Source organism: Hyla sarda, unplaced genomic scaffold, assembly GCF_029499605.1.
Source record: "Hyla sarda isolate aHylSar1 unplaced genomic scaffold, aHylSar1.hap1 scaffold_1599, whole genome shotgun sequence".
Classification (NCBI taxonomy): Eukaryota; Metazoa; Chordata; class Amphibia; order Anura; family Hylidae; genus Hyla; species Hyla sarda.
The window spans coordinates 34,975-60,200 of NW_026608235.1; the positions used below are offsets into that span (position 1 = coordinate 34,975).

At 46.0% G+C, this 25,226-nt stretch overlaps 11 non-coding genes across 11 annotated transcripts; all 11 read right to left on the bottom strand.

Annotated features, from left to right (window-relative positions):
* Positions 1-998: 998 nt before the first annotated feature.
* On the bottom strand, positions 999-1,189 carry LOC130310825 (U2 spliceosomal RNA). The gene has a single exon (XR_008859300.1). It is a non-coding gene; the product is annotated as a U2 spliceosomal RNA (small nuclear RNA).
* Positions 1,190-3,278: 2,089 nt separating this feature from the next.
* LOC130310826 (U2 spliceosomal RNA) lies at positions 3,279-3,469 on the bottom strand. The gene has a single exon (XR_008859301.1). It is a non-coding gene; the product is annotated as a U2 spliceosomal RNA (small nuclear RNA).
* Positions 3,470-5,560: 2,091 nt separating this feature from the next.
* LOC130310827 (U2 spliceosomal RNA) lies at positions 5,561-5,751 on the bottom strand. Its single transcript, XR_008859302.1, has one exon. It is a non-coding gene; the product is annotated as a U2 spliceosomal RNA (small nuclear RNA).
* Positions 5,752-7,830: 2,079 nt separating this feature from the next.
* Positions 7,831-8,021, bottom strand: LOC130310828 (U2 spliceosomal RNA). Its single transcript, XR_008859303.1, has one exon. It is a non-coding gene; the product is annotated as a U2 spliceosomal RNA (small nuclear RNA).
* A 2,088-nt stretch (positions 8,022-10,109) lies between these two features.
* LOC130310829 (U2 spliceosomal RNA) lies at positions 10,110-10,300 on the bottom strand. Its single transcript, XR_008859304.1, has one exon. It is a non-coding gene; the product is annotated as a U2 spliceosomal RNA (small nuclear RNA).
* Positions 10,301-12,392: 2,092 nt separating this feature from the next.
* LOC130310830 (U2 spliceosomal RNA) lies at positions 12,393-12,583 on the bottom strand. The gene has a single exon (XR_008859305.1). It is a non-coding gene; the product is annotated as a U2 spliceosomal RNA (small nuclear RNA).
* Positions 12,584-14,676: 2,093 nt separating this feature from the next.
* LOC130310831 (U2 spliceosomal RNA) lies at positions 14,677-14,867 on the bottom strand. Its single transcript, XR_008859306.1, has one exon. It is a non-coding gene; the product is annotated as a U2 spliceosomal RNA (small nuclear RNA).
* A 2,087-nt stretch (positions 14,868-16,954) lies between these two features.
* Positions 16,955-17,145, bottom strand: LOC130310832 (U2 spliceosomal RNA). The gene has a single exon (XR_008859307.1). It is a non-coding gene; the product is annotated as a U2 spliceosomal RNA (small nuclear RNA).
* A 2,100-nt stretch (positions 17,146-19,245) lies between these two features.
* On the bottom strand, positions 19,246-19,436 carry LOC130310833 (U2 spliceosomal RNA). Its single transcript, XR_008859308.1, has one exon. It is a non-coding gene; the product is annotated as a U2 spliceosomal RNA (small nuclear RNA).
* Positions 19,437-21,529: 2,093 nt separating this feature from the next.
* LOC130310834 (U2 spliceosomal RNA) lies at positions 21,530-21,720 on the bottom strand. Its single transcript, XR_008859309.1, has one exon. It is a non-coding gene; the product is annotated as a U2 spliceosomal RNA (small nuclear RNA).
* A 1,945-nt stretch (positions 21,721-23,665) lies between these two features.
* On the bottom strand, positions 23,666-23,856 carry LOC130310836 (U2 spliceosomal RNA). Its single transcript, XR_008859311.1, has one exon. It is a non-coding gene; the product is annotated as a U2 spliceosomal RNA (small nuclear RNA).
* Positions 23,857-25,226: the final 1,370 nt, after the last annotated feature.

Sequence of the window (25,226 nt, forward strand, 5' to 3'; positions counted from 1 at the left end):
TTATTCAATACCGCCAGCAGATGGAGACACTGGGGGATAATTTTCTAAGGATTTATACTGATTTTTCCTGTCTGAATTTGTCGCACAGAAAGTTGCAGGCCAAATATGTGTGACATTTCTGCGACTTTAGCTTCTAGAGCATTTTTACAACATTATACATAGGTGCTGAATACATAAAAAGCGACTGTTCAGCGACAGACAAGTCGCATCGGCTGAAAGTAGGCCAGAATGTCAGTCCATGTTGGAGCAGGTTTAGATACAGTCTAAAGCATAGATCTCAAAGTCTGTGCACAGAATTTAGCAAGGGCCTCGCACCTTCTGATGCATCAGGTAGGTGCACTATAGCATAGCCTAACCCTCTGTACTTTGGTCTATATTGATGCGGGACATAGACAGCCAGCTGATGACCAATCCATTAGTGCAATGGATGGCTGGAAGCATTTGTCTTTGCCTTTGCAATACCACAGAAGCAATGCATGGTCAATGTACAGCAATGACACACCTGTGTGAACAGCCAGGAGACCCCCCCATGTTATGTTACATAGTTACATAGTTAGTACGGTCGAAAAAAGACATATGTCCATCAAGTTCAACCAGGGAATTAAGGGGTAGGGGTGTGGCGCGATATTGGGGAAGGGATGAGATTTTATATTTCTTCATAAGCATTAATCTTATTTTGTCAATTAGGAACATTCAGCACCCACCCGCTATCAAGGCAGCTGCCTATCATGTCATGCCCTACCTGCACAGGTGTGCTGGCTACTCAAATGATCCAATTAAGGAGGCCATTTAGTCAGCAGCAGCAGAAGTCCTGTGCCTGGACGCTCCAACAGCGGCCAGACACAAGCAGAAGCAGCAGAAGCAGCAGCAGCACCACCTTTTGTTTTTTGGCTGCAGCAGCAGCAGCAGCAGCAGCAAGGCCCACAGGGCTGGCTAGCTGGCTAGCCAGCAAGCAGGTAGCAATGAAAGTAGGAATCTTTCTTTTTAACCCTGTAAGGGGGTGGTGCACTGTACCCGAAGATACTGCCATATCGGGTCAATGCATAGGGCGACGGAAGCAAGCTTCGAAATCGGCCCCCGTTCTCAAAAATCCATTTAATATATGGTCCCCAGATAGGGGACGTATCAGATATTAAACTGATAAGAACAGATACTACACTTGATCTTAGCCAAAAGGCCGAGAAGCGATAACCGTGAAAGGGGCGGGCCCAACAAGGTCCCCTTCATGGGCACTATCACTGCTTGCTGTCAGGGAGGCTGCCAGACAATTTTCCATGCACACTCTGGGCTGGGGGGCAGTCAACCACCAGTACACACAGCAGAACCTAAACCCATACCATTATTGCTAAGCAGCAAGACAGGGGCCCATTGCACTCCCACGGGGCCTTTTTAAATGCAATCCATAACCCGGATTTGCCAGGAACCCTTCTTACTCCTCCTACTTGCATGTGACACTGGGCTTAGGATCTGCATAGGAAACACACACACAAGCACACACCTACCTTTGTTGCCTGCAGATGCCTCCTTGGCTGTCCCCAAACGGTATCAAACCAACACCCACGGGAAGCTGTAAGCATAGAGGACATGCCTGCACCCCATTGGACTTACCTGTGTGGGTTAAATCCGGGATTTGACAACCTATGGCGGTGATGGTTCTGCTCAGGCAGAGCAGTGCTGATGCTCCTCATAAAGCTGTCGCTGCTGTGAAGGTTCTAGGTGACATCACAATCCCTATGGTTACATACACGACAAAGCTGGGTTGTTGTTGTTTACACTCTGCAAGGCCTGTGGAAGTGAGTGACATCATAGCACTGTAGTTCTGAGGGTTCTAGATGGATGCAACAATCTCCTGTTGCTTCTATGAAGGCCATAATAGACGACATCACCAAACAGCTCCATAGTCACATACACAGCAAAGGAGAGATGTTGTTTACACCTAGTGATGTCAGTGGTATTGAGTGACATCACAGCACAGTGCTAAGGCTCCTGGGCCTGGACACAGCAGCGGCTGCAATATCTCAACGGAGAATACGTTTATATATATGTGTGTGTGTGCGCGTATATATATATATATATATATATATATATATATATATATATATATATTTCTCCGCCGAAATCACTTTTAAACCCATTTCCACCTTTTTTTCCCTTCTCTTCCTCTTACTTTTTTTTCACGTTTTTTTACGTTTTTCTCCTTTTCGCCTCTTTTCTGGGCGTATTATTCTTCTTTTTCTTCTTTTTTTTCGTCTAATGCATACCCCATCAGTGCAGCAATGCTTATTCAATACCGCCAGCAGATGGAGACACTGGGGGATAATTTTCTAAGGATTTATACTGATTTTTCCTGTCTGAATTTGTCGCACAGAAAGTTGCAGGCCAAATATGTGTGACATTTCTGCGACTTTAGCTTCTAGAGCATTTTTACAACATTATACATAGGTGCTGAATACATAAAAAGCGACTGTTCAGCGACAGACAAGTCGCATCGGCTGAAAGTAGGCCAGAATGTCAGTCCATGTTGGAGCAGGTTTAGATACAGTCTAAAGCATAGATCTCAAAGTCTGTGCACAGAATTTAGCAAGGGCCTCGCACCTTCTGATGCATCAGGTAGGTGCACTATAGCATAGCCTAACCCTCTGTACTTTGGTCTATATTGATGCGGGACATAGACAGCCAGCTGATGACCAATCCATTAGTGCAATGGATGGCTGGAAGCATTTGTCTTTGCCTTTGCAATACCACAGAAGCAATGCATGGTCAATGTACAGCAATGACACACCTGTGTGAACAGCCAGGAGACCCCCCCATGTTATGTTACATAGTTACATAGTTAGTACGGTCGAAAAAAGACATATGTCCATCAAGTTCAACCAGGGAATTAAGGGGTAGGGGTGTGGCGCGATATTGGGGAAGGGATGAGATTTTATATTTCTTCATAAGCATTAATCTTATTTTGTCAATTAGGAACATTCAGCACCCACCCGCTATCAAGGCAGCTGCCTATCATGTCATGCCCTACCTGCACAGGTGTGCTGGCTACTCAAATGATCCAATTAAGGAGGCCATTTAGTCAGCAGCAGCAGAAGTCCTGTGCCTGGACGCTCCAACAGCGGCCAGACACAAGCAGAAGCAGCAGAAGCAGCAGCAGCACCACCTTTTGTTTTTTGGCTGCAGCAGCAGCAGCAGCAGCAGCAAGGCCCACAGGGCTGGCTAGCTGGCTAGCCAGCAAGCAGGTAGCAATGAAAGTAGGAATCTTTCTTTTTAACCCTGTAAGGGGGTGGTGCACTGTACCCGAAGATACTGCCATATCGGGTCAATGCATAGGGCGACGGAAGCAAGCTTCGAAATCGGCCCCCGTTCTCAAAAATCCATTTAATATATGGTCCCCAGATAGGGGACGTATCAGATATTAAACTGATAAGAACAGATACTACACTTGATCTTAGCCAAAAGGCCGAGAAGCGATAACCGTGAAAGGGGCGGGCCCAACAAGGTCCCCTTCATGGGCACTATCACTGCTTGCTGTCAGGGAGGCTGCCAGACAATTTTCCATGCACACTCTGGGCTGGGGGGCAGTCAACCACCAGTACACACAGCAGAACCTAAACCCATACCATTATTGCTAAGCAGCAAGACAGGGGCCCATTGCACTCCCACGGGGCCTTTTTAAATGCAATCCATAACCCGGATTTGCCAGGAACCCTTCTTACTCCTCCTACTTGCATGTGACACTGGGCTTAGGATCTGCATAGGAAACACACACACAAGCACACACCTACCTTTGTTGCCTGCAGATGCCTCCTTGGCTGTCCCCAAACGGTATCAAACCAACACCCACGGGAAGCTGTAAGCATAGAGGACATGCCTGCACCCCATTGGACTTACCTGTGTGGGTTAAATCCGGGTTATTTGACAACCTATGGCGGTGATGGTTCTGCTCAGGCAGAGCAGTGCTGATGCTCCTCATAAAGCTGTCGCTGCTGTGAAGGTTCTAGGTGACATCACAATCCCTATGGTTACATACACGACAAAGCTGGGTTGTTGTTGTTTACACTCTGCAAGGCCTGTGGAAGTGAGTGACATCATAGCACTGTAGTTCTGAGGGTTCTAGATGGATGCAACAATCTCCTGTTGCTTCTATGAAGGCCATAATAGACGACATCACCAAACAGCTCCATAGTCACATACACAGCAAAGGAGAGATGTTGTTTACACCTAGTGATGTCAGTGGTATTGAGTGACATCACAGCACAGTGCTAAGGCTCCTGGGCCTGGACACAGCAGCGGCTGCAATATCTCAACGGAGAATACGTTTATATATATGTGTGTGTGTGCGCGTATATATATATATATATATATATATATATATATATATATATATATATTTCTCCGCCGAAATCACTTTTAAACCCATTTCCACCTTTTTTTCCCTTCTCTTCCTCTTACTTTTTTTTCACGTTTTTTTACGTTTTTCTCCTTTTCGCCTCTTTTCTGGGCGTATTATTCTTCTTTTTCTTCTTTTTTTTCGTCTAATGCATACCCCATCAGTGCAGCAATGCTTATTCAATACCGCCAGCAGATGGAGACACTGGGGGATAATTTTCTAAGGATTTATACTGATTTTTCCTGTCTGAATTTGTCGCACAGAAAGTTGCAGGCCAAATATGTGTGACATTTCTGCGACTTTAGCTTCTAGAGCATTTTTACAACATTATACATAGGTGCTGAATACATAAAAAGCGACTGTTCAGCGACAGACAAGTCGCATCGGCTGAAAGTAGGCCAGAATGTCAGTCCATGTTGGAGCAGGTTTAGATACAGTCTAAAGCATAGATCTCAAAGTCTGTGCACAGAATTTAGCAAGGGCCTCGCACCTTCTGATGCATCAGGTAGGTGCACTATAGCATAGCCTAACCCTCTGTACTTTGGTCTATATTGATGCGGGACATAGACAGCCAGCTGATGACCAATCCATTAGTGCAATGGATGGCTGGAAGCATTTGTCTTTGCCTTTGCAATACCACAGAAGCAATGCATGGTCAATGTACAGCAATGACACACCTGTGTGAACAGCCAGGAGACCCCCCCATGTTATGTTACATAGTTACATAGTTAGTACGGTCGAAAAAAGACATATGTCCATCAAGTTCAACCAGGGAATTAAGGGGTAGGGGTGTGGCGCGATATTGGGGAAGGGATGAGATTTTATATTTCTTCATAAGCATTAATCTTATTTTGTCAATTAGGAACATTCAGCACCCACCCGCTATCAAGGCAGCTGCCTATCATGTCATGCCCTACCTGCACAGGTGTGCTGGCTACTCAAATGATCCAATTAAGGAGGCCATTTAGTCAGCAGCAGCAGAAGTCCTGTGCCTGGACGCTCCAACAGCGGCCAGACACAAGCAGAAGCAGCAGAAGCAGCAGCAGCACCACCTTTTGTTTTTTGGCTGCAGCAGCAGCAGCAGCAGCAGCAAGGCCCACAGGGCTGGCTAGCTGGCTAGCCAGCAAGCAGGTAGCAATGAAAGTAGGAATCTTTCTTTTTAACCCTGTAAGGGGGTGGTGCACTGTACCCGAAGATACTGCCATATCGGGTCAATGCATAGGGCGACGGAAGCAAGCTTCGAAATCGGCCCCCGTTCTCAAAAATCCATTTAATATATGGTCCCCAGATAGGGGACGTATCAGATATTAAACTGATAAGAACAGATACTACACTTGATCTTAGCCAAAAGGCCGAGAAGCGATAACCGTGAAAGGGGCGGGCCCAACAAGGTCCCCTTCATGGGCACTATCACTGCTTGCTGTCAGGGAGGCTGCCAGACAATTTTCCATGCACACTCTGGGCTGGGGGGCAGTCAACCACCAGTACACACAGCAGAACCTAAACCCATACCATTATTGCTAAGCAGCAAGACAGGGGCCCATTGCACTCCCACGGGGCCTTTTTAAATGCAATCCATAACCCGGATTTGCCAGGAACCCTTCTTACTCCTCCTACTTGCATGTGACACTGGGCTTAGGATCTGCATAGGAAACACACACACAAGCACACACCTACCTTTGTTGCCTGCAGATGCCTCCTTGGCTGTCCCCAAACGGTATCAAACCAACACCCACGGGAAGCTGTAAGCATAGAGGACATGCCTGCACCCCATTGGACTTACCTGTGTGGGTTAAATCCGGGTTATTTGACAACCTATGGCGGTGATGGTTCTGCTCAGGCAGAGCAGTGCTGATGCTCCTCATAAAGCTGTCGCTGCTGTGAAGGTTCTAGGTGACATCACAATCCCTATGGTTACATACACGACAAAGCTGGGTTGTTGTTGTTTACACTCTGCAAGGCCTGTGGAAGTGAGTGACATCATAGCACTGTAGTTCTGAGGGTTCTAGATGGATGCAACAATCTCCTGTTGCTTCTATGAAGGCCATAATAGACGACATCACCAAACAGCTCCATAGTCACATACACAGCAAAGGAGAGATGTTGTTTACACCTAGTGATGTCAGTGGTATTGAGTGACATCACAGCACAGTGCTAAGGCTCCTGGGCCTGGACACAGCAGCGGCTGCAATATCTCAACGGAGAATACGTTTATATATATGTGTGTGTGTGCGCGTATATATATATATATATATATATATATATATATATTTCTCCGCCGAAATCACTTTTAAACCCATTTCCACCTTTTTTTCCCTTCTCTTCCTCTTACTTTATTTTCACGTTTTTTTACGTTTTTCTCCTTTTCGCCTCTTTTCTGGGCGTATTATTCTTCTTTTTCTTCTTTTTTTTCGTCTAATGCATACCCCATCAGTGCAGCAATGCTTATTCAATACCGCCAGCAGATGGAGACACTGGGGGATAATTTTCTAAGGATTTATACTGATTTTTCCTGTCTGAATTTGTCGCACAGAAAGTTGCAGGCCAAATATGTGTGACATTTCTGCGACTTTAGCTTCTAGAGCATTTTTACAACATTATACATAGGTGCTGAATACATAAAAAGCGACTGTTCAGCGACAGACAAGTCGCATCGGCTGAAAGTAGGCCAGAATGTCAGTCCATGTTGGAGCAGGTTTAGATACAGTCTAAAGCATAGATCTCAAAGTCTGTGCACAGAATTTAGCAAGGGCCTCGCACCTTCTGATGCATCAGGTAGGTGCACTATAGCATAGCCTAACCCTCTGTACTTTGGTCTATATTGATGCGGGACATAGACAGCCAGCTGATGACCAATCCATTAGTGCAATGGATGGCTGGAAGCATTTGTCTTTGCCTTTGCAATACCACAGAAGCAATGCATGGTCAATGTACAGCAATGACACACCTGTGTGAACAGCCAGGAGACCCCCCCATGTTATGTTACATAGTTACATAGTTAGTACGGTCGAAAAAAGACATATGTCCATCAAGTTCAACCAGGGAATTAAGGGGTAGGGGTGTGGCGCGATATTGGGGAAGGGATGAGATTTTATATTTCTTCATAAGCATTAATCTTATTTTGTCAATTAGGAACATTCAGCACCCACCCGCTATCAAGGCAGCTGCCTATCATGTCATGCCCTACCTGCACAGGTGTGCTGGCTACTCAAATGATCCAATTAAGGAGGCCATTTAGTCAGCAGCAGCAGAAGTCCTGTGCCTGGACGCTCCAACAGCGGCCAGACACAAGCAGAAGCAGCAGAAGCAGCAGCAGCACCACCTTTTGTTTTTTGGCTGCAGCAGCAGCAGCAGCAGCAGCAAGGCCCACAGGGCTGGCTAGCTGGCTAGCCAGCAAGCAGGTAGCAATGAAAGTAGGAATCTTTCTTTTTAACCCTGTAAGGGGGTGGTGCACTGTACCCGAAGATACTGCCATATCGGGTCAATGCATAGGGCGACGGAAGCAAGCTTCGAAATCGGCCCCCGTTCTCAAAAATCCATTTAATATATGGTCCCCAGATAGGGGACGTATCAGATATTAAACTGATAAGAACAGATACTACACTTGATCTTAGCCAAAAGGCCGAGAAGCGATAACCGTGAAAGGGGCGGGCCCAACAAGGTCCCCTTCATGGGCACTATCACTGCTTGCTGTCAGGGAGGCTGCCAGACAATTTTCCATGCACACTCTGGGCTGGGGGGCAGTCAACCACCAGTACACACAGCAGAACCTAAACCCATACCATTATTGCTAAGCAGCAAGACAGGGGCCCATTGCACTCCCACGGGGCCTTTTTAAATGCAATCCATAACCCGGATTTGCCAGGAACCCTTCTTACTCCTCCTACTTGCATGTGACACTGGGCTTAGGATCTGCATAGGAAACACACACACAAGCACACACCTACCTTTGTTGCCTGCAGATGCCTCCTTGGCTGTCCCCAAACGGTATCAAACCAACACCCACGGGAAGCTGTAAGCATAGAGGACATGCCTGCACCCCATTGGACTTACCTGTGTGGGTTAAATCCGGGTTATTTGACAACCTATGGCGGTGATGGTTCTGCTCAGGCAGAGCAGTGCTGATGCTAAAGCTGTCGCTGCTGTGAAGGTTCTAGGTGACATCACAATCCCTATGGTTACATACACGACAAAGCTGGGTTGTTGTTGTTTACACTCTGCAAGGCCTGTGGAAGTGAGTGACATCATAGCACTGTAGTTCTGAGGGTTCTAGATGGATGCAACAATCTCCTGTTGCTTCTATGAAGGCCATAATAGACGACATCACCAAACAGCTCCATAGTCACATACACAGCAAAGGAGAGATGTTGTTTACACCTAGTGATGTCAGTGGTATTGAGTGACATCACAGCACAGTGCTAAGGCTCCTGGGCCTGGACACAGCAGCGGCTGCAATATCTCAACGGAGAATACGTTTATATATATGTGTGTGTGTGCGCGTATATATATATATATATATATATATATATATATATATATATATATATTTCTCCGCCGAAATCACTTTTAAACCCATTTCCACCTTTTTTTCCCTTCTCTTCCTCTTACTTTTTTTTCACGTTTTTTTACGTTTTTCTCCTTTTCGCCTCTTTTCTGGGCGTATTATTCTTCTTTTTCTTCTTTTTTTTCGTCTAATGCATACCCCATCAGTGCAGCAATGCTTATTCAATACCGCCAGCAGATGGAGACACTGGGGGATAATTTTCTAAGGATTTATACTGATTTTTCCTGTCTGAATTTGTCGCACAGAAAGTTGCAGGCCAAATATGTGTGACATTTCTGCGACTTTAGCTTCTAGAGCATTTTTACAACATTATACATAGGTGCTGAATACATAAAAAGCGACTGTTCAGCGACAGACAAGTCGCATCGGCTGAAAGTAGGCCAGAATGTCAGTCCATATTGGAGCAGGTTTAGATACAGTCTAAAGCATAGATCTCAAAGTCTGTGCACAGAATTTAGCAAGGGCCTCGCACCTTCTGATGCATCAGGTAGGTGCACTATAGCATAGCCTAACCCTCTGTACTTTGGTCTATATTGATGCGGGACATAGACAGCCAGCTGATGACCAATCCATTAGTGCAATGGATGGCTGGAAGCATTTGTCTTTGCCTTTGCAATACCACAGAAGCAATGCATGGTCAATGTACAGCAATGACACACCTGTGTGAACAGCCAGGAGACCCCCCCATGTTATGTTACATAGTTACATAGTTAGTACGGTCGAAAAAAGACATATGTCCATCAAGTTCAACCAGGGAATTAAGGGGTAGGGGTGTGGCGCGATATTGGGGAAGGGATGAGATTTTATATTTCTTCATAAGCATTAATCTTATTTTGTCAATTAGGAACATTCAGCACCCACCCGCTATCAAGGCAGCTGCCTATCATGTCATGCCCTACCTGCACAGGTGTGCTGGCTACTCAAATGATCCAATTAAGGAGGCCATTTAGTCAGCAGCAGCAGAAGTCCTGTGCCTGGACGCTCCAACAGCGGCCAGACACAAGCAGAAGCAGCAGAAGCAGCAGCAGCACCACCTTTTGTTTTTTGGCTGCAGCAGCAGCAGCAGCAGCAGCAGCAAGGCCCACAGGGCTGGCTAGCTGGCTAGCCAGCAAGCAGGTAGCAATGAAAGTAGGAATCTTTCTTTTTAACCCTGTAAGGGGGTGGTGCACTGTACCCGAAGATACTGCCATATCGGGTCAATGCATAGGGCGACGGAAGCAAGCTTCGAAATCGGCCCCCGTTCTCAAAAATCCATTTAATATATGGTCCCCAGATAGGGGACGTATCAGATATTAAACTGATAAGAACAGATACTACACTTGATCTTAGCCAAAAGGCCGAGAAGCGATAACCGTGAAAGGGGCGGGCCCAACAAGGTCCCCTTCATGGGCACTATCACTGCTTGCTGTCAGGGAGGCTGCCAGACAATTTTCCATGCACACTCTGGGCTGGGGGGCAGTCAACCACCAGTACACACAGCAGAACCTAAACCCATACCATTATTGCTAAGCAGCAAGACAGGGGCCCATTGCACTCCCACGGGGCCTTTTTAAATGCAATCCATAACCCGGATTTGCCAGGAACCCTTCTTACTCCTCCTACTTGCATGTGACACTGGGCTTAGGATCTGCATAGGAAACACACACACAAGCACACACCTACCTTTGTTGCCTGCAGATGCCTCCTTGGCTGTCCCCAAACGGTATCAAACCAACACCCACGGGAAGCTGTAAGCATAGAGGACATGCCTGCACCCCATTGGACTTACCTGTGTGGGTTAAATCCGGGTTATTTGACAACCTATGGCGGTGATGGTTCTGCTCAGGCAGAGCAGTGCTGATGCTCCTCATAAAGCTGTCGCTGCTGTGAAGGTTCTAGGTGACATCACAATCCCTATGGTTACATACACGACAAAGCTGGGTTGTTGTTGTTTACACTCTGCAAGGCCTGTGGAAGTGAGTGACATCATAGCACTGTAGTTCTGAGGGTTCTAGATGGATGCAACAATCTCCTGTTGCTTCTATGAAGGCCATAATAGACGACATCACCAAACAGCTCCATAGTCACATACACAGCAAAGGAGAGATGTTGTTTACACCTAGTGATGTCAGTGGTATTGAGTGACATCACAGCACAGTGCTAAGGCTCCTGGGCCTGGACACAGCAGCGGCTGCAATATCTCAACGGAGAATACGTTTATATATATGTGTGTGTGTGCGCGTATATATATATATATATATATATATATATATATATATATATATATTTCTCCGCCGAAATCACTTTTAAACCCATTTCCACCTTTTTTTCCCTTCTCTTCCTCTTACTTTTTTTTCAAGTTTTTTTACGTTTTTCTCCTTTTCGCCTCTTTTCTGGGCGTATTATTCTTCTTTTTCTTCTTTTTTTTCGTCTAATGCATACCCCATCAGTGCAGCAATGCTTATTCAATACCGCCAGCAGATGGAGACACTGGGGGATAATTTTCTAAGGATTTATACTGATTTTTCCTGTCTGAATTTGTCGCACAGAAAGTTGCAGGCCAAATATGTGTGACATTTCTGCGACTTTAGCTTCTAGAGCATTTTTACAACATTATACATAGGTGCTGAATACATAAAAAGCGACTGTTCAGCGACAGACAAGTCGCATCGGCTGAAAGTAGGCCAGAATGTCAGTCCATATTGGAGCAGGTTTAGATACAGTCTAAAGCATAGATCTCAAAGTCTGTGCACAGAATTTAGCAAGGGCCTCGCACCTTCTGATGCATCAGGTAGGTGCACTATAGCATAGCCTAACCCTCTGTACTTTGGTCTATATTGATGCGGGACATAGACAGCCAGCTGATGACCAATCCATTAGTGCAATGGATGGCTGGAAGCATTTGTCTTTGCCTTTGCAATACCACAGAAGCAATGCATGGTCAATGTACAGCAATGACACACCTGTGTGAACAGCCAGGAGACCCCCCCATGTTATGTTACATAGTTACATAGTTAGTACGGTCGAAAAAAGACATATGTCCATCAAGTTCAACCAGGGAATTAAGGGGTAGGGGTGTGGCGCGATATTGGGGAAGGGATGAGATTTTATATTTCTTCATAAGCATTAATCTTATTTTGTCAATTAGGAACATTCAGCACCCACCCGCTATCAAGGCAGCTGCCTATCATGTCATGCCCTACCTGCACAGGTGTGCTGGCTACTCAAATGATCCAATTAAGGAGGCCATTTAGTCAGCAGCAGCAGAAGTCCTGTGCCTGGACGCTCCAACAGCGGCCAGACACAAGCAGAAGCAGCAGAAGCAGCAGCAGCACCACCTTTTGTTTTTTGGCTGCAGCAGCAGCAGCAGCAGCAGCAGCAAGGCCCACAGGGCTGGCTAGCTGGCTAGCCAGCAAGCAGGTAGCAATGAAAGTAGGAATCTTTCTTTTTAACCCTGTAAGGGGGTGGTGCACTGTACCCGAAGATACTGCCATATCGGGTCAATGCATAGGGCGACGGAAGCAAGCTTCGAAATCGGCCCCCGTTCTCAAAAATCCATTTAATATATGGTCCCCAGATAGGGGACGTATCAGATATTAAACTGATAAGAACAGATACTACACTTGATCTTAGCCAAAAGGCCGAGAAGCGATAACCGTGAAAGGGGCGGGCCCAACAAGGTCCCCTTCATGGGCACTATCACTGCTTGCTGTCAGGGAGGCTGCCAGACAATTTTCCATGCACACTCTGGGCTGGGGGGCAGTCAACCACCAGTACACACAGCAGAACCTAAACCCATACCATTATTGCTAAGCAGCAAGACAGGGGCCCATTGCACTCCCACGGGGCCTTTTTAAATGCAATCCATAACCCGGATTTGCCAGGAACCCTTCTTACTCCTCCTACTTGCATGTGACACTGGGCTTAGGATCTGCATAGGAAACACACACACAAGCACACACCTACCTTTGTTGCCTGCAGATGCCTCCTTGGCTGTCCCCAAACGGTATCAAACCAACACCCACGGGAAGCTGTAAGCATAGAGGACATGCCTGCACCCCATTGGACTTACCTGTGTGGGTTAAATCCGGGTTATTTGACAACCTATGGCGGTGATGGTTCTGCTCAGGCAGAGCAGTGCTGATGCTCCTCATAAAGCTGTCGCTGCTGTGAAGGTTCTAGGTGACATCACAATCCCTATGGTTACATACACGACAAAGCTGGGTTGTTGTTGTTTACACTCTGCAAGGCCTGTGGAAGTGAGTGACATCATAGCACTGTAGTTCTGAGGGTTCTAGATGGATGCAACAATCTCCTGTTGCTTCTATGAAGGCCATAATAGACGACATCACCAAACAGCTCCATAGTCACATACACAGCAAAGGAGAGATGTTGTTTACACCTAGTGATGTCAGTGGTATTGAGTGACATCACAGCACAGTGCTAAGGCTCCTGGGCCTGGACACAGCAGCGGCTGCAATATCTCAACGGAGAATACGTTTATATATATGTGTGTGTGTGCGCGTATATATATATATATATATATATATATATATATATATATATATATATATTTCTCCGCCGAAATCACTTTTAAACCCATTTCCACCTTTTTTTCCCTTCTCTTCCTCTTACTTTTTTTTCACGTTTTTTTACGTTTTTCTCCTTTTCGCCTCTTTTCTGGGCGTATTATTCTTCTTTTTCTTCTTTTTTTTCGTCTAATGCATACCCCATCAGTGCAGCAATGCTTATTCAATACCGCCAGCAGATGGAGACACTGGGGGATAATTTTCTAAGGATTTATACTGATTTTTCCTGTCTGAATTTGTCGCACAGAAAGTTGCAGGCCAAATATGTGTGACATTTCTGCGACTTTAGCTTCTAGAGCATTTTTACAACATTATACATAGGTGCTGAATACATAAAAAGCGACTGTTCAGCGACAGACAAGTCGCATCGGCTGAAAGTAGGCCAGAATGTCAGTCCATGTTGGAGCAGGTTTAGATACAGTCTAAAGCATAGATCTCAAAGTCTGTGCACAGAATTTAGCAAGGGCCTCGCACCTTCTGATGCATCAGGTAGGTGCACTATAGCATAGCCTAACCCTCTGTACTTTGGTCTATATTGATGCGGGACATAGACAGCCAGCTGATGACCAATCCATTAGTGCAATGGATGGCTGGAAGCATTTGTCTTTGCCTTTGCAATACCACAGAAGCAATGCATGGTCAATGTACAGCAATGACACACCTGTGTGAACAGCCAGGAGACCCCCCCATGTTATGTTACATAGTTACATAGTTAGTACGGTCGAAAAAAGACATATGTCCATCAAGTTCAACCAGGGAATTAAGGGGTAGGGGTGTGGCGCGATATTGGGGAAGGGATGAGATTTTATATTTCTTCATAAGCATTAATCTTATTTTGTCAATTAGGAACATTCAGCACCCACCCGCTATCAAGGCAGCTGCCTATCATGTCATGCCCTACCTGCACAGGTGTGCTGGCTACTCAAATGATCCAATTAAGGAGGCCATTTAGTCAGCAGCAGCAGAAGTCCTGTGCCTGGACGCTCCAACAGCGGCCAGACACAAGCAGAAGCAGCAGAAGCAGCAGCAGCACCACCTTTTGTTTTTTGGCTGCAGCAGCAGCAGCAGCAGCAGCAAGGCCCACAGGGCTGGCTAGCTGGCTAGCCAGCAAGCAGGTAGCAATGAAAGTAGGAATCTTTCTTTTTAACCCTGTAAGGGGGTGGTGCACTGTACCCGAAGATACTGCCATATCGGGTCAATGCATAGGGCGACGGAAGCAAGCTTCGAAATCGGCCCCCGTTCTCAAAAATCCATTTAATATATGGTCCCCAGATAGGGGACGTATCAGATATTAAACTGATAAGAACAGATACTACACTTGATCTTAGCCAAAAGGCCGAGAAGCGATAACCGTGAAAGGGGCGGGCCCAACAAGGTCCCCTTCATGGGCACTATCACTGCTTGCTGTCAGGGAGGCTGCCAGACAATTTTCCATGCACACTCTGGGCTGGGGGGCAGTCAACCACCAGTACACACAGCAGAACCTAAACCCATACCATTATTGCTAAGCAGCAAGACAGGGGCCCATTGCACTCCCACGGGGCCTTTTTAAATGCAATCCATAACCCGGATTTGCCAGGAACCCTTCTTACTCCTCCTACTTGCATGTGACACTGGGCTTAGGATCTGCATAGGAAACACACACACAAGCACACACCTACCTTTGTTGCCTGCAGATGCCTCCTTGGCTGTCCCCAAACGGTATCAAACCAACACCCACGGGAAGCTGTAAGCATAGAGGACATGCCTGCACCCCATTGGACTTACCTGTGTGGGTTAAATCCGGGTTATTTGACAACCTATGGCGGTGATGGTTCTGCTCAGGCAGAGCAGTGCTGATGCTCCTCATAAAGCTGTCGCTGCTGTGAAGGTTCTAGGTGACATCACAATCCCTATGGTTACATACACGACAAAGCTGGGTTGTTGTTGTTTACACTCTGCAAGGCCTGTGGAAGTGAGTGACATCATAGCACTGTAGTTCTGAGGGTTCTAGATGGATGCAACAATCTCCTGTTGCTTCTATGAAGGCCATAATAGACGACATCACCAAACAGCTCCATAGTCACATACACAGCAAAGGAGAGATGTTGTTTACACCTAGTGATGTCAGTGGTATTGAGTGACATCACAGCACAGTGCTAAGGCTCCTGGGCCTGGACACAGCAGCGGCTGCAATATCTCAACGGAGAATACGTTTATATATATGTGTGTGTGTGCGCGTATATATATATATATATATATATATATATATATATATATATATTTCTCCGCCGAAATCACTTTTAAACCCATTTCCACCTTTTTTTCCCTTCTCTTCCTCTTACTTTTTTTTCACGTTTTTTTACGTTTTTCTCCTTTTCGCCTCTTTTCTGGGCGTATTATTCTTCTTTTTCTTCTTTTTTTTCGTCTAATGCATACCCCATCAGTGCAGCAATGCTTATTCAATACCGCCAGCAGATGGAGACACTGGGGGATAATTTTCTAAGGATTTATACTGATTTTTCCTGTCTGAATTTGTCGCACAGAAAGTTGCAGGCCAAATATGTGTGACATTTCTGCGACTTTAGCTTCTAGAGCATTTTTACAACATTATACATAGGTGCTGAATACATAAAAAGCGACTGTTCAGCGACAGACAAGTCGCATCGGCTGAAAGTAGGCCAGAATGTCAGTCCATGTTGGAGCAGGTTTAGATACAGTCTAAAGCATAGATCTCAAAGTCTGTGCACAGAATTTAGCAAGGGCCTCGCACCTTCTGATGCATCAGGTAGGTGCACTATAGCATAGCCTAACCCTCTGTACTTTGGTCTATATTGATGCGGGACATAGACAGCCAGCTGATGACCAATCCATTAGTGCAATGGATGGCTGGAAGCATTTGTCTTTGCCTTTGCAATACCACAGAAGCAATGCATGGTCAATGTACAGCAATGACACACCTGTGTGAACAGCCAGGAGACCCCCCCATGTTATGTTACATAGTTACATAGTTAGTACGGTCGAAAAAAGACATATGTCCATCAAGTTCAACCAGGGAATTAAGGGGTAGGGGTGTGGCGCGATATTGGGGAAGGGATGAGATTTTATATTTCTTCATAAGCATTGATCTTATTTTGTCAATTAGGAACATTCAGCACCCACCCGCTATCAAGGCAGCTGCCTATCATGTCATGCCCTACCTGCACAGGTGTGCTGGCTACTCAAATGATCCAATTAAGGAGGCCATTTAGTCAGCAGCAGCAGAAGTCCTGTGCCTGGACGCTCCAACAGCGGCCAGACACAAGCAGAAGCAGCAGAAGCAGCAGCAGCACCACCTTTTGTTTTTTGGCTGCAGCAGCAGCAGCAGCAGCAGCAAGGCCCACAGGGCTGGCTAGCTGGCTAGCCAGCAAGCAGGTAGCAATGAAAGTAGGAATCTTTCTTTTTAACCCTGTAAGGGGGTGGTGCACTGTACCCGAAGATACTGCCATATCGGGTCAATGCATAGGGCGACGGAAGCAAGCTTCGAAATCGGCCCCCGTTCTCAAAAATCCATTTAATATATGGTCCCCAGATAGGGGACGTATCAGATATTAAACTGATAAGAACAGATACTACACTTGATCTTAGCCAAAAGGCCGAGAAGCGATAACCGTGAAAGGGGCGGGCCCAACAAGGTCCCCTTCATGGGCACTATCACTGCTTGCTGTCAGGGAGGCTGCCAGACAATTTTCCATGCACACTCTGGGCTGGGGGGCAGTCAACCACCAGTACACACAGCAGAACCTAAACCCATACCATTATTGCTAAGCAGCAAGACAGGGGCCCATTGCACTCCCACGGGGCCTTTTTAAATGCAATCCATAACCCGGATTTGCCAGGAACCCTTCTTACTCCTCCTACTTGCATGTGACACTGGGCTTAGGATCTGCATAGGAAACACACACACAAGCACACACCTACCTTTGTTGCCTGCAGATGCCTCCTTGGCTGTCCCCAAACGGTATCAAACCAACACCCACGGGAAGCTGTAAGCATAGAGGACATGCCTGCACCCCATTGGACTTACCTGTGTGGGTTAAATCCGGGTTATTTGACAACCTATGGCGGTGATGGTTCTGCTCAGGCAGAGCAGTGCTGATGCTCCTCATAAAGCTGTCGCTGCTGTGAAGGTTCTAGGTGACATCACAATCCCTATGGTTACATACACGACAAAGCTGGGTTGTTGTTGTTTACACTCTGCAAGGCCTGTGGAAGTGAGTGACATCATAGCACTGTAGTTCTGAGGGTTCTAGATGGATGCAACAATCTCCTGTTGCTTCTATGAAGGCCATAATAGACGACATCACCAAACAGCTCCATAGTCACATACACAGCAAAGGAGAGATGTTGTTTACACCTAGTGATGTCAGTGGTATTGAGTGACATCACAGCACAGTGCTAAGGCTCCTGGGCCTGGACACAGCAGCGGCTGCAATATCTCAACGGAGAATACGTTTATATATATGTGTGTGTGTGCGCGTATATATATATATATATATATATATATATATATATATATATATATATATATATATATATATATTTCTCCGCCGAAATCACTTTTAAACCCATTTCTCCCTTCTCTTCCTCTTACTTTTTTTTCACGTTTTTTTACGTTTTTCTCCTTTTCGCCTCTTTTCTGGGCGTATTATTCTTCTTTTTCTTCTTTTTTTTCGTCTAATGCATACCCCATCAGTGCAGCAATGCTTATTCAATACCGCCAGCAGATGGAGACACTGGGGGATAATTTTCTAAGGATTTATACTGATTTTTCCTGTCTGAATTTGTCGCACAGAAAGTTGCAGGCCAAATATGTGTGACATTTCTGCGACTTTAGCTTCTAGAGCATTTTTACAACATTATACATAGGTGCTGAATACATAAAAAGCGACTGTTCAGCGACAGACAAGTCGCATCGGCTGAAAGTAGGCCAGAATGTCAGTCCATGTTGGAGCAGGTTTAGATACAGTCTAAAGCATAGATCTCAAAGTCTGTGCACAGAATTTAGCAAGGGCCTCGCACCTTCTGATGCATCAGGTAGGTGCACTATAGCATAGCCTAACCCTCTGTACTTTGGTCTATATTGATGCGGGACATAGACAGCCAGCTGATGACCAATCCATTAGTGCAATGGATGGCTGGAAGCATTTGTCTTTGCCTTTGCAATACCACAGAAGCAATGCATGGTCAATGTACAGCAATGACACACCTGTGTGAACAGCCAGGAGACCCCCCCATGTTATGTTACATAGTTACATAGTTAGTACGGTCGAAAAAAGACATATGTCCATCAAGTTCAACCAGGGAATTAAGGGGTAGGGGTGTGGCGCGATATTGGGGAAGGGATGAGATTTTATATTTCTTCATAAGCATTAATCTTATTTTGTCAATTAGGAACATTCAGCACCCACCCGCTATCAAGGCAGCTGCCTATCATGTCATGCCCTACCTGCACAGGTGTGCTGGCTACTCAAATGATCCAATTAAGGAGGCCATTTAGTCAGCAGCAGCAGAAGTCCTGTGCCTGGACGCTCCAACAGCGGCCAGACACAAGCAGAAGCAGCAGAAGCAGCAGCAGCACCACCTTTTGTTTTTTGGCTGCAGCAGCAGCAGCAGCAGCAGCAGCAAGGCCCACAGGGCTGGCTAGCTGGCTAGCCAGCAAGCAGGTAGCAATGAAAGTAGGAATCTTTCTTTTTAACCCTGTAAGGGGGTGGTGCACTGTACCCGAAGATACTGCCATATCGGGTCAATGCATAGGGCGACGGAAGCAAGCTTCGAAATCGGCCCCCGTTCTCAAAAATCCATTTAATATATGGTCCCCAGATAGGGGACGTATCAGATATTAAACTGATAAGAACAGATACTACACTTGATCTTAGCCAAAAGGCCGAGAAGCGATAACCGTGAAAGGGGCGGGCCCAACAAGGTCCCCTTCATGGGCACTATCACTGCTTGCTGTCAGGGAGGCTGCCAGACAATTTTCCATGCACACTCTGGGCTGGGGGGCAGTCAACCACCAGTACACACAGCAGAACCTAAACCCATACCATTATTGCTAAGCAGCAAGACAGGGGCCCATTGCACTCCCACGGGGCCTTTTTAAATGCAATCCATAACCCGGATTTGCCAGGAACCCTTCTTACTCCTCCTACTTGCATGTGACACTGGGCTTAGGATCTGCATAGGAAACACACACACAAGCACACACCTACCTTTGTTGCCTGCAGATGCCTCCTTGGCTGTCCCCAAACGGTATCAAACCAACACCCACGGGAAGCTGTAAGCATAGAGGACATGCCTGCACCCCATTGGACTTACCTGTGTGGGTTAAATCCGGGTTATTTGACAACCTATGGCGGTGATGGTTCTGCTCAGGCAGAGCAGTGCTGATGCTCCTCATAAAGCTGTCGCTGCTGTGAAGGTTCTAGGTGACATCACAATCCCTATGGTTACATACACGACAAAGCTGGGTTGTTGTTGTTTACACTCTGCAAGGCCTGTGGAAGTGAGTGACATCATAGCACTGTAGTTCTGAGGGTTCTAGATGGATGCAACAATCTCCTGTTGCTTCTATGAAGGCCATAATAGACGACATCACCAAACAGCTCCATAGTCACATACACAGCAAAGGAGAGATGTTGTTTACACCTAGTGATGTCAGTGGTATTGAGTGACATCACAGCACAGTGCTAAGGCTCCTGGGCCTGGACACAGCAGCGGCTGCAATATCTCAACGGAGAATACGTTTATATATATGTGTGTGTGTGCGCGTATATATATATATATATATATATATATATATATATATATATATATATATTTCTCCGCCGAAATCACTTTTAAACCCATTTCCACCTTTTTTTCCCTTCTCTTCCTCTTACTTTTTTTTCACGTTTTTTTACGTTTTTCTCCTTTTCGCCTCTTTTCTGGGCGTATTATTCTTCTTTTTCTTCTTTTTTTTCGTCTAATGCATACCCCATCAGTGCAGCAATGCTTATTCAATACCGCCAGCAGATGGAGACACTGGGGGATAATTTTCTAAGGATTTATACTGATTTTTCCTGTCTGAATTTGTCGCACAGAAAGTTGCAGGCCAAATATGTGTGACATTTCTGCGACTTTAGCTTCTAGAGCATTTTTACAACATTATACATAGGTGCTGAATACATAAAAAGCGACTGTTCAGCGACAGACAAGTCGCATCGGCTGAAAGTAGGCCAGAATGTCAGTCCATGTTGGAGCAGGTTTAGATACAGTCTAAAGCATAGATCTCAAAGTCTGTGCACAGAATTTAGCAAGGGCCTCGCACCTTCTGATGCATCAGGTAGGTGCACTATAGCATAGCCTAACCCTCTGTACTTTGGTCTATATTGATGCGGGACATAGACAGCCAGCTGATGACCAATCCATTAGTGCAATGGATGGCTGGAAGCATTTGTCTTTGCCTTTGCAATACCACAGAAGCAATGCATGGTCAATGTACAGCAATGACACACCTGTGTGAACAGCCAGGAGACCCCCCCATGTTATGTTACATAGTTACATAGTTAGTACGGTCGAAAAAAGACATATGTCCATCAAGTTCAACCAGGGAATTAAGGGGTAGGGGTGTGGCGCGATATTGGGGAAGGGATGAGATTTTATATTTCTTCATAAGCATTAATCTTATTTTGTCAATTAGGAACATTCAGCACCCACCCGCTATCAAGGCAGCTGCCTATCATGTCATGCCCTACCTGCACAGGTGTGCTGGCTACTCAAATGATCCAATTAAGGAGGCCATTTAGTCAGCAGCAGCAGAAGTCCTGTGCCTGGACGCTCCAACAGCGGCCAGACACAAGCAGAAGCAGCAGAAGCAGCAGCAGCACCACCTTTTGTTTTTTGGCTGCAGCAGCAGCAGCAGCAGCAGCAAGGCCCACAGGGCTGGCTAGCTGGCTAGCCAGCAAGCAGGTAGCAATGAAAGTAGGAATCTTTCTTTTTAACCCTGTAAGGGGGTGGTGCACTGTACCCGAAGATACTGCCATATCGGGTCAATGCATAGGGCGACGGAAGCAAGCTTCGAAATCGGCCCCCGTTCTCAAAAATCCATTTAATATATGGTCCCCAGATAGGGGACGTATCAGATATTAAACTGATAAGAACAGATACTACACTTGATCTTAGCCAAAAGGCCGAGAAGCGATAACCGTGAAAGGGGCGGGCCCAACAAGGTCCCCTTCATGGGCACTATCACTGCTTGCTGTCAGGGAGGCTGCCAGACAATTTTCCATGCACACTCTGGGCTGGGGGGCAGTCAACCACCAGTACACACAGCAGAACCTAAACCCATACCATTATTGCTAAGCAGCAAGACAGGGGCCCATTGCACTCCCACGGGGCCTTTTTAAATGCAATCCATAACCCGGATTTGCCAGGAACCCTTCTTACTCCTCCTACTTGCATGTGACACTGGGCTTAGGATCTGCATAGGAAACACACACACAAGCACACACCTACCTTTGTTGCCTGCAGATGCCTCCTTGGCTGTCCCCAAACGGTATCAAACCAACACCCACGGGAAGCTGTAAGCATAGAGGACATGCCTGCACCCCATTGGACTTACCTGTGTGGGTTAAATCCGGGTTATTTGACAACCTATGGCGGTGATGGTTCTGCTCAGGCAGAGCAGTGCTGATGCTCCTCATAAAGCTGTCGCTGCTGTGAAGGTTCTAGGTGACATCACAATCCCTATGGTTACATACACGACAAAGCTGGGTTGTTGTTGTTTACACTCTGCAAGGCCTGTGGAAGTGAGTGACATCATAGCACTGTAGTTCTGAGGGTTCTAGATGGATGCAACAATCTCCTGTTGCTTCTATGAAGGCCATAATAGACGACATCACCAAACAGCTCCATAGTCACATACACAGCAAAGGAGAGATGTTGTTTACACCTAGTGATGTCAGTGGTATTGAGTGACATCACAGCACAGTGCTAAGGCTCCTGTTCCACCTTTTTTTCCCTTCTCTTCCTCTTACTTTTTTTTCACGTTTTTTTACGTTTTTCTCCTTTTCGCCTCTTTTCTGGGCGTATTATTCTTCTTTTTCTTCTTTTTTTTCGTCTAATGCATACCCCATCAGTGCAGCAATGCTTATTCAATACCGCCAGCAGATGGAGACACTGGGGGATAATTTTCTAAGGATTTATACTGATTTTTCCTGTCTGAATTTGTCGCACAGAAAGTTGCAGGCCAAATATGTGTGACATTTCTGCGACTTTAGCTTCTAGAGCATTTTTACAACATTATACATAGGTGCTGAATACATAAAAAGCGACTGTTCAGCGACAGACAAGTCGCATCGGCTGAAAGTAGGCCAGAATGTCAGTCCATGTTGGAGCAGGTTTAGATACAGTCTAAAGCATAGATCTCAAAGTCTGTGCACAGAATTTAGCAAGGGCCTCGCACCTTCTGATGCATCAGGTAGGTGCACTATAGCATAGCCTAACCCTCTGTACTTTGGTCTATATTGATGCGGGACATAGACAGCCAGCTGATGACCAATCCATTAGTGCAATGGATGGCTGGAAGCATTTGTCTTTGCCTTTGCAATACCACAGAAGCAATGCATGGTCAATGTACAGCAATGACACACCTGTGTGAACAGCCAGGAGACCCCCCCATGTTATGTTACATAGTTACATAGTTAGTACGGTCGAAAAAAGACATATGTCCATCAAGTTCAACCAGGGAATTAAGGGGTAGGGGTGTGGCGCGATATTGGGGAAGGGATGAGATTTTATATTTCTTCATAAGCATTAATCTTATTTTGTCAATTAGGAACATTCAGCACCCACCCGCTATCAAGGCAGCTGCCTATCATGTCATGCCCTACCTGCACAGGTGTGCTGGCTACTCAAATGATCCAATTAAGGAGGCCATTTAGTCAGCAGCAGCAGAAGTCCTGTGCCTGGACGCTCCAACAGCGGCCAGACACAAGCAGAAGCAGCAGAAGCAGCAGCAGCACCACCTTTTGTTTTTTGGCTGCAGCAGCAGCAGCAGCAGCAGCAAGGCCCACAGGGCTGGCTAGCTGGCTAGCCAGCAAGCAGGTAGCAATGAAAGTAGGAATCTTTCTTTTTAACCCTGTAAGGGGGTGGTGCACTGTACCCGAAGATACTGCCATATCGGGTCAATGCATAGGGCGACGGAAGCAAGCTTCGAAATCGGCCCCCGTTCTCAAAAATCCATTTAATATATGGTCCCCAGATAGGGGACGTATCAGATATTAAACTGATAAGAACAGATACTACACTTGATCTTAGCCAAAAGGCCGAGAAGCGATAACCGTGAAAGGGGCGGGCCCAACAAGGTCCCCTTCATGGGCACTATCACTGCTTGCTGTCAGGGAGGCTGCCAGACAATTTTCCATGCACACTCTGGGCTGGGGGGCAGTCAACCACCAGTACACACAGCAGAACCTAAACCCATACCATTATTGCTAAGCAGCAAGACAGGGGCCCATTGCACTCCCACGGGGCCTTTTTAAATGCAATCCATAACCCGGATTTGCCAGGAACCCTTCTTACTCCTCCTACTTGCATGTGACACTGGGCTTAGGATCTGCATAGGAAACACACACACAAGCACACACCTACCTTTGTTGCCTGCAGATGCCTCCTTGGCTGTCCCCAAACGGTATCAAACCAACACCCACGGGAAGCTGTAAGCATAGAGGACATGCCTGCACCCCATTGGACTTACCTGTGTGGGTTAAATCCGGGTTATTTGACAACCTATGGCGGTGATGGTTCTGCTCAGGCAGAGCAGTGCTGATGCTCCTCATAAAGCTGTCGCTGCTGTGAAGGTTCTAGGTGACATCACAATCCCTATGGTTACATACACGACAAAGCTGGGTTGTTGTTGTTTACACTCTGCAAGGCCTGTGGAAGTGAGTGACATCATAGCACTGTAGTTCTGAGGGTTCTAGATGGATGCAACAATCTCCTGTTGCTTCTATGAAGGCCATAATAGACGACATCACCAAACAGCTCCATAGTCACATACACAGCAAAGGAGAGATGTTGTTTACACCTAGTGATGTCAGTGGTATTGAGTGACATCACAGCACAGTGCTAAGGCTCCTGGGCCTGGACACAGCAGCGGCTGCAATATCTCAACGGAGAATACGTTTATATATATGTGTGTGTGTGCGCGTATATATATATATATATATATATATATATATATATATATATTTCTCCGCCGAAATCACTTTTAAACCCATTTCCACCTTTTTTTCCCTTCTCTTCCTCTTACTTTTTTTTCACGTTTTTTTACGTTTTTCTCCTTTTCGCCTCTTTTCTGGGCGTATTATTCTTCTTTTTCTTCTTTTTTTTCGTCTAATGCATACCCCATCAGTGCAGCAATGCTTATTCAATACCGCCAGCAGATGGAGACACTGGGGGATAATTTTCTAAGGATTTATACTGATTTTTCCTGTCTGAATTTGTCGCACAGAAAGTTGCAGGCCAAATATGTGTGACATTTCTGCGACTTTAGCTTCTAGAGCATTTTTACAACATTATACATAGGTGCTGAATACATAAAAAGCGACTGTTCAGCGACAGACAAGTCGCATCGGCTGAAAGTAGGCCAGAATGTCAGTCCATGTTGGAGCAGGTTTAGATACAGTCTAAAGCATAGATCTCAAAG